The sequence below is a fragment of the Mesoplodon bidens genome, assembly GCF_964165515.1.
Source record: "Mesoplodon bidens genome assembly, chromosome: 13".
Classification (NCBI taxonomy): Eukaryota; Metazoa; Chordata; class Mammalia; order Artiodactyla; family Ziphiidae; genus Mesoplodon; species Mesoplodon bidens.
The window spans coordinates 40,311,233-40,323,786 of NC_138169.1; the positions used below are offsets into that span (position 1 = coordinate 40,311,233).

A 12,554-nucleotide genomic window follows, 5' to 3' on the forward strand; every position below is an offset into this window, starting at 1 on the left:
ACCTACTTCACATTACAAACAGGTTTTTCCTCTCATATAGATGAGAGAGTAAATTTTTCACACAGTGGAAAAAGAAAGTGAAAAATACTGGTTTGCTAAATAGTCAAATACAGATGGGAAAAATAAATGGAAATAAGCATATTTTGTTTCACTTTAATGGAAGTGGATATATGAATATCTATAAGATAAATTATCAAAATAAGGAAGATTATGTGTAGAGAATTTTTATTTCAACAAGATAATTTTTTGCCAGTTTCTTTTTTATTTAAAAAAGAATCATCGGGCTTCCCTGGTGGCGCAGTGGTTGAGAGTCCGCCTGCCAATGCAGGGGACACGAGTTCGTGCCCCGGTCCGGGAAGATCCCACATGCCGCGGAGCGGCTGGGCCCGTGAGCCATGGCCGCTGAGCCTGTGCGTCCGGAGCCTGTGCTCCGCAACTGGGAGAGGCCACAGCAGTGAGAGGCCCGCGTACCGCAAAAACAAACAAACAAATAAGCAAACAAATAAATAGAAAAGAATCATCTTTTCTGCTTACAGAAGTAAGACATGCATGCTCGTTTATTTGATTTTTATTTTATTTATTTATTTTTGGCTGTGTTGAGTCTTCGTTGCTGCACGTGGGCTTTGCTCTAGTTGCAGCGAGCGGGGGTTACTCTTCATTGCAGTGCACGGGCTTCTCATTGCGGTGGCTTCTCTTGTTGCGGAGCACGGGCTCTAGACGTGTGGGCTTCAGTAGTTGTGGCTTGCGGGCTCTAGAGCGCAGGCTCAGTAGTTGTGGTGCACAGGCTTAGTTGCTCCGAGGCATGTGGGATCTTCCTGGACCAGGGATCGAACCCGTGTCCCCTGCATTGGCAGGCAGATTCTTACCCACTGTGCCACCAGGGAAGCCCGTGCATGCTCATTTAAATATAAATATTATAGAAATTCAGAAATGCTAAAGTAAAGGTCCCTTGCATTCCAAAAATCATTGCATATAGTGGGGCATACACCCCTGCCAATTTTTTTCCCTCGGCAAATGTTATATTCTCTTAAAAAATATATATATATTTGAACAGAAAGTGAGATGAAGCGAGGTAGCTGATGGTGAAGTGATGATCATGGTAAACCCCTAAGGAAGATGAAGGAGATGGAGGCCCTGAGATACGGTAGAGGCAGTACATTTTCTGTTGTTGCTCATTTAGGCCCTGGGCATAAGAAGAGATTGTTGTCTGCACCTTTGGAAAACTTCTGAGCAGTTTCCAACCCTTTAGAAATTGCTAGGGAAAAGCTCATCTGATTATATTTTCAAACCTCAATACTTCTATTTTTGAAGATACATATTTTAAGCATGATTATAAGTTCTCAAAGTGTGTTTATTTTTAAATTTATTTATTTATTTTTGGCTGCGTTGGGTCTTCGTTGCTGCACATGGGCTTTCTCTAGTTGCGGTGAGCAGGGGCTACAATTCGTTGCTGTGCACAGGCTTCTCATTGCTGTGGCTTCTCTTGTTGTGGAGCATGGGCTCTAGGTGCATGGGCTTCAATAGTTGTGGCACGTGGGGTCAGTAGTTGCGGCTCACAGGCTCAGTAGTTGTGGCACACGGGCTTAGTTGCTCTGCGGCATGTGGGATCTTCCCCTACCAGGGCTCAAACCCACATCCCCTGCACTGGCAGGTGGATTCTTAACCACTGCGCCACCAAGGAAGTCCCTGAGTTCTCAGAGTTTATAGTTGGAGCCATATCAGTTTATTCATTTCAAAGCCTGTTGTTTTTATTCTTTGATTTCATATTTGTTTCCCAAGTCATTAATATAAAACGGTTACATTTGGGAGCAGCCTTACTTCTGCTGTCCTAGGCTTTCCAGCTTTTCCCCAAACGTAGCTAGCTTTTTGAGGAGTTAAGACCAAATATAGTAGAAAGATAAGAACAAAGCAGATGGAGGGGGAAGGTGGGGTATTCATTTCAGAATAAATGAGTGAGCTACAACTTATAGCTCTAAACTGTTTTTCTCTCTCTAATGCCTTCTGGCAGGGAAAGAACACATAATCAAATAGAATGCTTGATGCAAAACCATAAGAACAGTATCTGGGTAAAGTGCCAAATGATGAGCCAAAATTTATGAAGAATGTGGGAAATATCAAAAAGGGTTTGAAAAGTTAAATCTTAAGAAGAAACACATGAGTCCATTGCTTGAAGTTTTAATATATTATTATTAAGTAACAAAAACAGAACTACTCATTTCCTATTTCATCTTTTTGAAGTTGAGTTATATTCGGAAAAGGATAAAACAAATATTGGACAGAGTAATTGAAGCCTTTTCCTCCAAATGTTTTCTCCCCTAAATCCATATGAAGCCTTAACCCCTATTAGGAAAACTGTATTTAGAAATGGAGCCTTTAAGAAGGTATTAAAAAAAAAAAAAGAAGGTATAAATGTTAAGTGAAGTCATAGGGGCCCTAATCCAACAGGACTGGTGTCCTTACAAGAAGAGGAAGCGACACCAGAGATCTCCCTTCACGCAAGCACAGAGGAAAGGCCATGTGAGGACGCACGAGAAGGCAGCTGTCTGCACCCCAAAGAGAGGCCTCACCAGACATCAGCCCTGCACTTTGATCTTGGACTTCTATCCTCCAGAACTGTGAGAAAATTAATTTCTGTTTTTTAAGCCACGCAGTCTGTTGTATTTTGTTACAGTAGCCCAAGCAGACTAATACAAAACCCAAGGTAGATACAGTGTTTTTGGTGGGTGGGATTTGGGGAGGGCATCCTACTCCTTCAGCTAATTTAAGAATTTTGCTAAGGTGAAAAATATCCGGGCTTCCCTGGTGGCGCAGTGGTTGAGAGTCCGCCTGCCGATGCAGGGGACACGGGTTCGTGCCCCGGTCTGGGAAGATCCCACATGCCGCAGAGCGGCTAGGCCCGTGAGCCATGGCCGCTGAGCCTGTGCGTCCGGAGCCTGTGCTCCGCAAGGGGAGAGGCCACAACAGTGAGAGGCCCGCATAACGCAAAAAAAAAAAAAAAAAAAAATATCCAAGATATTTGGGGAAATTTATAAAGAGAGAAGATGGTATATGGTAAGACAGTATATTGCACATACAGAATTATTAAAATTATGTTGTTACCATTTGAGCTTGCATGAATTTCTAAAAAAACTATTAAGCAGGGTTATTAAAATAGGGAAATACAACAGGTAGGATTTTGGACTTTAGGTGTCTCTGCTACCCACCCCCCTAAGCTAGAAGAATGTAGACAACATGATGGTAACTTTAGGTTAGTTACAGAGCAACTCCAGACCCTTTGTGTCTTCAGTCAGACCTTCATGTGACGGCAGCCCAGGCCAACATCATAACTGCAACTCGGGTGGGTCCCGGAGCCAGAGCTGCCCAGGGAAGCACGCCCAAGTTCTGATTCACAGAAACCGTTAAAACATAAATGTGGGGCTTCCCTGGTGGCGCAGTGGTTGAGGGTCCGCCTGCCGACGCAGGGGACGCGGGTTCGTGCCCCGGTCCGGGAAGATCCCGCGTGCCGCGGAGCGGCTGGGCCCGTGGGCCATGGCTGCTGGGCCTGCACGTCCGGAGCCCGTGCTCCGCAACGGGAGGGGCCACAACAGTGAGAGGCCTGCGTACCGCAAAAAAAAAAAAAAAAAAACGTTTGTGAGAACTTCCCTGGTGGTCCAGTGGCTAAGACTACTCCCAATGCAGGGGGCCCGGGTTCGATCCCTGGCCAGGGAACTAGATCCCACATGCCACAGCTAAGTCCCAGCACAGCCAAAATAAATAAATAAATACATATTTTTAAAAATCATAATAAATGTTTGTGGTCTTAAGCCATTAAGTTTTGTGGGTAATTTGTATTGGAGCAATAGATAACTAATACAGTGGATAAGAGGTTCATGCAAAGTTCAAGAAAGACCAATGGATTTTAATGTAACAGAGTACAAAAAATTCATTGATACAGTTTTGGATTCCACATTGCAACTAGCCTTTAAGAAATTATGACTTGTTGAGTATTGGTGTATTAAAGAATATTTACAATGATCTGAAAAGGCCATTTATTTACTTTTTCCAACTACCTATATGTAGGAGGCCCGATTATCCTCATATACTTCAACTAAAACAAAATACCTTAACAGATTGAATACAGAAGTAGATATAAGAATTCAGCTGTCTTCTATTAAGTCAGACATTAAAGAGATTTGGAAAAATATAAAAACACCATTTTTCTTACTGAAGTTTTGGAAAATACAGTTATTTTTTACTTGCAAATATTCTTTATATTGACATGTTTTGTTATTTTTAAGTTTTTTTAATTTCTCAGTTTTAATTTTGAATATCAACATATTTAACTCACATAAACAAAAGCTCATTGAAGTCTTCAGTAATTTTTGAAAGTAAAAAGGTGTCTTGAGGCCAAAAGTTTGAGAACTGCTGCTCTAACGGATACAAGCATGAGAATGTACTTAAAGGAAAGCAGCTTGAATTGGGCTAGAAATCATATCATGTTTTATGTGGATTAGCCAAAGAATTTGAAGGTGGTTAGCCTGGAAAAGATTTAGGACCTAATGTCTATCTTCTAAAAGGAAAGAAGCATTGATTTGTTATAAAGGCAATGTAGAATGGGAGTTAACAGCAGGAGTTTGGTAATCAAACAGACCTGTGTTTGAGACCCATTTATGGTATTAAGCTCTGTGGTTTGAGCAATTAAATCATGTTTTTCCTTCCTCTTTTTTTTAATTTGATTTTTTAAATTGTGATTAAACATACATATCATAAAATTTACCATTTTAACCATTTTAAAACATACAGTTCAGGGACTTCCCTGGTGGTCCAGTGGTGAAGAATCCGCCTTCCAATGCAGGGGATGTGGATTTGATCCCTGGTCGGGAATTAAGACCCACATGCTGTGGGGCAGCTAAGCCCACATGCCACAACTACTGAGCTCGCGCGCCTTAAAAAGAGAGCCTGCGTGCTGCAAACTACAGAGCCCACACACTCTGGAGCCCCCGTATGCCACAACTAGAGAGAGAAAACCCTGCAGGCCACAACTAGAAAGAAGCCTGTGCACCGCAACCAGAGAGAAGCCCGAGCACCACAGTGAAAGATCCTGCCCGCCTCAACTAAGACCCGATGCAGCCAAAAAAAAAAAAAAAAAAAAGCCATACAGTTCAGTGGCATTAACTGCGTTCACATTTATTTTTTAATTTATTTATTTATTTTATTTATTTTTGGCTGCGTTGGGTCTTTGTTGCTGCACACGGGCTTTCTCTAGTTGTGGCGAGCAGGGGCTACTCTTCATGGTGGTGTATGGGCTTCTCATTGCGGTGGCTTCTCTTGTTGCGGAGCACGGGCTCTAGGCGTGCGGGCTTCAGTACTTGTGGCTCGCAGTCTCAGTAGTTGTGACGCACAGACTTAGTTGCTCCGTGGCATGTGGGATTTTCCCGGACCAGGGCTTGAACCCATGACCCCTGCATTGGCAGGTGGATTCTTAACCACTGTGCCACCAGGGAAGCCCAAGTGCATTCACATTTTTATGCAACTATCACCACCATCCATCTCCAAAATTTTTTCATCTTCCCAAACTGAAACTCTGTATCCATCAAACACTAAACTCCCCTTTCCCCCAATCTCTGGCAACCACAATTTTACTCTGTTTCTCTGAATTTGGGTAGTCTAGGTACCTCATATAAATATTAGTCAGTTTGTGCCTGGCTTATTTCACTTAGTGTAATGTCTTCAAGGTTCATCCAGGTTGTAGCATGTGTCAGAATTTCATTGTTTTTAAGGCTGGATAATAGTCCATTGTATGGACATAGCGCATTTCCTTTATCCATTCATCTGTCAATAGACACTTGGGTTGTATCCACCTCTTGGCTATTCTGAATAATGCTGCTGTGAACGTGGGTGCACAAATATCTGTTTGTGTCCCTGCTTTTTGTGTGTGTATATACCAAAAAGTGGAATTGCTGAATCATTTAGTAATCCTGTTTAATTTTTTGAGGAATCTCCTTACTGTTTTCCATAGCCACTGAACCATTTTACATTCCCACCAGCAATGCAGAAGGGTTCCAATTTTTTCTCATCCTCACCAGCACTTGCCATATATATTTTTAATAGCCATCCAAATGGGTGTGAATCCGTGATTGTTTGAAATTTAAGTTTTCCAACTTTATTTTGAAAAAACTCAAACTTACAGAAAAGTTGTATGCCAGTCTCCTAGATTCACCTGTTAACATTTAACCACATTTGCCTGTCTCTTTATATTCTTCATTGTTGTTTTCCTGAATCATTTAAAGGACATTGCGGACATCATGCTTCTTCATGCCCAAGAACTGTCCTTCAAGTGTGGATCACTTAAGAAGGATAGTCTACAAATTAACATACTTCTATTGGGTTGGCCAAAAACTTCATTGGGGTTTTTCGGTAATATCTTATGGAAAAACCCCAATGAACTTTTTGGCCAACCCAATATATATTGTCTAATAAATATGCAGTTTACATTCAGATTTCCCCAGTTGTCCCCAAAAATGTTTTATAGGGTTTTTTTTGTATGTAGGATTCAAACATGTTTCACTCATTGAATATGACTTATATCTCTTTAGTTTTTCTTAATCTAGAAGTGCCCCACTTAGACATATTAGGTCTCCTTGTTTGCATTAAAAAAATAAAGATAACTGTAGTATATACTGTTTTATGAGTCTTATATGTCATAATATAGGTGAGGCTCCACTAAAATGTAAGCTTTATGGAGGGAGGGATTTTTATGTTTTTTCACTGGAATTCCAGCACCCTGAATTGTCTTGCATACAATAGGTGCTCAATTAATTTTTGAATGGATGAGTGAATGAATGAATGCCTAACTAAATAATGAGTGGAGGAAGGGAACTTAACGCTGTACAACATTTTCCAGTTGTTATACCCAACATCTTTACTTGGACATCTGGTGGGCATCTCAAACTTTCTTTTGTGCTCCACATCTAATTAAAATGTATCTAGAATCTGACCACTTTTCATTGCATCCACTGCTACCTCCCTAGTTCAAGTTAGTCTTTTAACTGGTCTCCCTGCTTCTGTTCTTGCCTGTCTCTCTTCCTGTTTCGAACAAGTCTCAACACAACAGCCAGAGTGATCTTTTTTTTTTTTTTTTTTTTTTCGTGGTACGCGGGCCTCTCACTGTTGTAGCCTCTCCCGTTTCGGAGCACAGGGTCCGGACGCACAGGCTCAGCGGCCATGGCTGATGGGCCCAGCCGCTCCGTGGCATGTGGGATCTTCCCAGACCGGAGCATGAACCCATGTCCCCTGCCTCGGCAGGCAGAGTCTCAACCACTGTGCCACCAGGGAAGCCCCAGAGTGATCTTTTTTAAACAGAAGTTAAATCAGGTCACTTTTTTGTTCAAACTACATGCAATCGGGTTCAGTTTAAAACAAGTCTTTACTAGCTGTTCAAGAAGGGAACAAGTTCTTTGGCAGGACGTGAGCTTCTTACTACCTGAGTTGTAGATACAGGGGCTGGATGACCTCATGGTGGGGTATAGAGGGGCATGATATGGTTGGTTAGATTAGTTAATTGTTAGCGACTTTTCTATATCTTCTATTACCCTAAACTTAAAAAGAAATTTTTCTGTTTATGAAGATGATGCACATTTATTTTTTTAATGCAAATAATGCCAAAGGTAGAAAAAAACCAGAAATTACCCACAGTACGAGACAGCCACCATCAATACTATTCCTGACACTTCTTGTATACACATATACATGCAAATACATATATGTAAGGAAACATGAATTCACACACGAAATACAAAATGAAAAGTAGGTTGTGAAACAGTGATAGTCAAGATTTGCCAGTAAATATAGGCATACAAACTTTTAAAGATAGTTCCTTTTATAAAAATTACACTCACTGTAAAAACCAAGGGGAATTTGAAAAGGTCAAAGACGAAAGTGAAAGTCACAGGCCGTGAGAACTGATATAAAAATGTTGATACATATCCTTCCAGATGTGTCATAAAGCCTGAAAAAATTAAAAAACAAGACAAAACAAAAACAAAACTCAGACAAACAGAAAAGCCTGTGTGTTTTGTGTTTAGGTTTTAGAAGCTGTCAGAAGCACCTTTTAAGCTACTACGGGAGGAACACAAGCTTGTAAAGCTGCTTATCTTAAACACCAGGAGTTACACTGAGCTTTCGGTGGCTCTGGAAAACACAAGCCCACAGTAAAATAAGAAAGAAGAAAAAAATAAACCAATTATGAACTTACAGCTGATTCACTAACACTGGGGCAGTCAGGGCTGGGCAGGTGACCCTAAGCCCATTAGGGGTTGAGCTGATTGGAGGCCACCCCTGTTTTCCCTTCTGCCGATTTTGTAGTTTACCTACTCCTCCTGGGTAGGCGTGCCCTTTAGGGCATCACTGAAAGCCTGGTGGGTACCAGCACCACTCCTCCACTGCAGCCCCGAAGGTATCTAAAAATACAGTTTGCTCAGCTTCTCAGCGTCTTATCTTTCCCCTTCCGCTCAGTGCCTCAGCCTCTCAGCCATCGCTTTCAAAGCCGCGGTTTCATTGTGGAACAAAGTGGCAGCAATGCTGGACTCTCATCTCTGGCCTCCCTGCTCCCCAGGATCATGACTTCTTGGGCTCCAGCTGCCTTGGTAGTTCTCCAGCGCCTTCAGGGAAGATACAAGATCTCCTGCTTTCCCCAAATAATGAAAACAAAGATCCTAATCTTTTTGCTAAATATAAATAATAATAATTCACAAACTTCTATGACTTTAAGTTTGGTTTCTGGAGAACTGTCATTTTCTTTTTGTGATACCGTGTTACTGTGTTTTTTTTTTCACAGTGCTTGAAGAGTCGCTCCTCTTCCAGATATTTGAAGTAGCAAAACACCTTTCTTATTTAGGTAACCTTTTTTGGTATATAAAGTTACACAAGTAAATTCTAGAACTAAAAATAATGCAAGTAACAAAAATTGAGAAGTATGGGGGAAAGGGAGGTGAGAGGCAGACAACGTGCTAAATTCCTCATCTTTTTCAGAGCAGAAAGTAACATATACTACGTGAAGCTGATAAAACAAGGTAAGTATCTGAGAGTTAACGGTGTTATCATCAGAGCTAGAAAGAGAAATTAGTAACAGTGGCTTCCTCTGGGCTGTGGCCTTGAGAATTGCTGGGGAGGAGGAATAAGGAGATTTTTTTTCACTCTATATCTTCTGTACTATTGGAATTATTTTAACCCCCATAATGCACTCCTTTCGTATGACAGCATGTTTTTGTTGATTATTTTAACTCTTTTTTTTTTTTTTTTTTTTTTGCGGTACACGGGCCCCTCACTGTTGTGGCCTCTCCCGTTGCGGAGCACAGGCTCTGGACGTGCAGGCTCGGCGGCCATGGCTCACGGGCCCAGCCGCTCTGCAGCATGTGGGATCTTCCCGGACTGGGGCATGAACCCGTGTCCCCTTCATCAGCAGGCGGACTCCCAACCACTGCGCCACCAGGGAAGCCCTATTTTAACTCTTGATTCTGACAACCAGCTGGTTGGTTCATGGAGCCATTGAACTAGACAGTCTTGGGAAAAGTCTTTGAGCTCAAACACTCCTGTGAGCTTTTACTCCAGGGGAGTCGCAAGCAGGGTGGGCAAGAGGCCTACTGTCCTTCCATGGATTTCAACGTAAAAGCAAGTTTTTAGGAAATTTTGGCTCAAATTATCTTCTAAAACAACGCAATACAGTTAAAAGAACAATGCTTTGAAATTGTTTAATGAATTATTTTAAAATACAACTTTTAATTCCCAATAAAAGTGAATTTTATTTTATTTTTCTAAAGGAAGCCAGGAATTTTTTTTTTTCTAATTTTATTTTTTGCTGCGTTGGGTCTTTGTTGCTGCATGCGGGCTTTCTCTAGTTGCAGCGAGCAGGAGCTACTCTTCATTGCGGTGCGTGGGCTTCTCATTACGGTGGCTTCTCTTGTTGCAGAGCACAGGCCCTAGAGCACGCAGGCTCAGTAGTTGTGGCGCACGGGCTCAGTAGTTGTGGCGCACGGGCTTAGTTGCTCCGCGGCATGTGGGATCTTCCCGGACTAGGGCTCAAACCCATGTGCCCTGCACTGGCAGGCGGATTCTTAACTACTAACGCCACCAGGGAAGCCCAAAAGTGAATTTTAGATATTAAAATTATTCTGATTTGTATAATGAAGTTTTATTTTTCTCTGAAAATCAAATTGAGCAGAGAAAAAGTGTGGCAGCAATGAAAAGACACCAACACAGAGGTAGAGCTTTGCATCCCTTCTTCGATTTAATCTTTAAAAGAAACAATGGAAACAAACTGTTACACAAATAACTGAAATGAGGAAGGAAACATTTACCTAAGTAACAAAGGAAATTAATGGAAAGAACTTTCTGGTAACAGAAGTAATTATCAGGTGTGGGGGTGAGGGGACGCAAGACAGAGAAGACTCTCTCGATTCTAATGCTGGCCCATCATTCATGGTGATTTCCAAGCTGATGCTGGGCACCTACAGATTTGAGTCCCGGTAACATGTGGAACCTCAAAACTCTAGAAATGTCTGCTGGTCCATTTTTAAAGAGTCTTGTTGTTTCCCAATGAAAAGATAACTTTTTTAAATCTGGGAAGAATAGGGAATCCTATATGAGTATGGGACAAATATTCAAATTGTCTTTAATGCTGAACTCTACAGAAAAACCTAAGTTTGCGACTGAAAGAGATGGAGAGGCAAAGACTTGGTTTGCCCAGGGCATTTCTGGACCCTCTGGATTCTTTGTGGCCTACAGTGGCTGCCCACGTGCTCAGCATTTCCCGGGCCACAGCCGCTGTCGAGATCACTGTGTTCCTGGGCCTCTTGCCCACAGCCGGGCAGATCTCAATGCTGCTTGCAGACCCAAGGTAAGCTGCGCAAGAATTAAAAGCCTAGGGCTTCCCTGGTGGCGCAGTGGTTGAGAGTCCGCCTGCCGATGCAGGGGACGCGGGTTCGTGCCCCGGTCCGGGAGGATCCCACATGCGGTGGAGCGGCTGGGCCCGTAAGCCATGGCTGCTGGGCCTGCGCGTCCGGAGTCTGTGCTCCGCAACGGGAGAGGCCACAACAGTGAGAGGCCCGCGTACAGCAAAAAAAAAAAAGAATTAAGCCTCGTTGTCTGTCAGGAGCAAAAGTGTGAAGCTACCTCTCAGGGAAAAGGGATAAGATCCCCAGAGTCAAAGAGACACAACCGTCTTTTCAGAGCGACCCTCACCCCCCAGCCCCCCACCCCGGGCCGACACAGCACACTACTACCTCCCTTGCTGGTGTTTGGCCAGCATCCCTGTGGGAGTTGTGTTCAAAATACGCTCTTCTGTGGAGAAGCCTGGGTTCCCTTGGGAGCCCCTTCAATCTCCAAACTTTTCTCATTCCCAATTGATGGCCTGTTGGTGTTAGGGCATGGGGATGGTGAGAGAGGGGGAAGTGACCAGGAGGACTCCAGCTTCTTGATTTGTGCAACTGGATGGATGGAGGTGCTGTTACCAAGGCTGTTACCCCAGAATTACCCCCCTGCCCCTCCCTCAACTAGAAACCAATTACTCGTATCTGAGTTTCAGGAGAAAGCTGCAAAGAGAAAAAAAACAAGAACTGGTTAGAACCAACTAGGCCCAAGATGGCGGCAGATTTGACTTCCTGTGGACCTTAAGCCTCATTACCTGCTCATGATAATACGTTAGCTAAATGCCATGCCCACCAGCAGCAAGACAGTTGACACCTGCCATGACAATAACCGGAAAAGCCCACATAAGGACTGAGAAGGAGAGTTGCATCAGTTCTGGGTCCAAATAAGACCCCTGTTCTTGAATAACTCATGAATATTCCTCCCACTCTTTCCAATTCCCTCTGTTTTACCTCAACCCTTCTATATTTTTGGTGTCTCTGCCCAAATTGGGTTGACAGGTTGATTTGCAAACTAGGTTCTTGCTTCTCCATTCTCTGGCCATTGAATAAAGCTGGTGCTGCTCCAGTCTCAGCATCAGTTTCACTGTTGGCTACGCGAATCTGATTGGAAAAAGAGCCTCCTCTGTGGTCAAGACAAGGGGTCTCACCCGGGCTAGGACCCCGGAGTGGGTCCAGTCAACCAATTCAGTAACAGTGCCGTTTACTGGGATAGGGGACCCTTGGAGAACACCCTGGTGGGGGTTGATCAGGAGTTTTATTTTAGAGATGTTGATTTCCAGGTGCTTTGAGACATCCAAGGGGAGATGAGGAAGTAGGCTACTGATGTAAGGGGCTGAGAGACTGTGATACAAATGACACAGCCCCTACTCTCACGGATCTCACAGTGCAACAGGAACAGGTTATAATCAAATAATTACAAAAATAAATATCAACAAAGTTTCAAGAGTGAGGGAGTGATTAAGAGGCACTGAACGCTTCTGGGAAATAACATACAATGGCCGAAAAATCTTCACAAACATAGTGACACGGAGGTCTCTGGGGACCCTGAGGAGCCGTGTTTTGTTCAAATTGATGGGGCAGCATCTGAAAAACGCAGGAAATATGCATGAGATACTATTATCTGGGTACTTAAGAGAGGAGCTTCAGTAG

General features: G+C 43.0%; 1 long non-coding RNA gene across 1 annotated transcript; it reads left to right on the forward strand.

The window, feature by feature from the left end:
* Positions 1–367: 367 nt before the first annotated feature.
* LOC308627330 lies at positions 368–12,016 on the forward strand. The gene is made up of 4 exons (XR_014017392.1): positions 368–2,615; positions 8,816–8,875; positions 9,010–9,050; positions 11,561–12,016. It is a non-coding gene; the product is annotated as an uncharacterized lncRNA (long non-coding RNA).
* The last annotated feature ends 538 nt before the right edge of the window (positions 12,017–12,554 follow it).